This window comes from Penaeus monodon, chromosome 15 (genome assembly GCF_015228065.2).
Source record: "Penaeus monodon isolate SGIC_2016 chromosome 15, NSTDA_Pmon_1, whole genome shotgun sequence".
Classification (NCBI taxonomy): domain Eukaryota; kingdom Metazoa; phylum Arthropoda; class Malacostraca; order Decapoda; family Penaeidae; genus Penaeus; species Penaeus monodon.
The window spans coordinates 3,767,846-3,768,166 of NC_051400.1; the positions used below are offsets into that span (position 1 = coordinate 3,767,846).

The window sequence follows — 321 nt, forward strand, 5'->3', positions numbered from 1 at the left end:
TTTTGTTTGACTTAATTGTAGCACTTCAACTATATCTTCCCAAAGGTCTGTCCTTTCTGTTTACTATGCTCTGGTATAAAGCATTCTGAATCATAGTAGGTTAAAAGTAATTATTCAGATGATCTTTAACCTGGCACTAGCATCAATCGAAAGCTTATTTAGGGATACAGGCGTCTGTTTCTTTATTACCTTTCTATAAGCTCAAAATATATGTGTTTGTATTTCCTCTGATACCTCAGTATAAGTTAATTTAGTTTACATCCGAATAATTATATAAAGGACCTCATACGTTTATAAGAAAAAAATAATATTTGATCTCTT

At 30.5% G+C, this 321-nt stretch overlaps 1 protein-coding gene across 1 annotated transcript in view; it reads right to left on the reverse strand.

The window, feature by feature from the left end:
• LOC119582092 (rhodopsin-like) overlaps positions 1 to 321 on the reverse strand; it is a 1,894-nt gene that overhangs the window by 1,500 nt on the left and 73 nt on the right. The window lies entirely within an intron of this gene.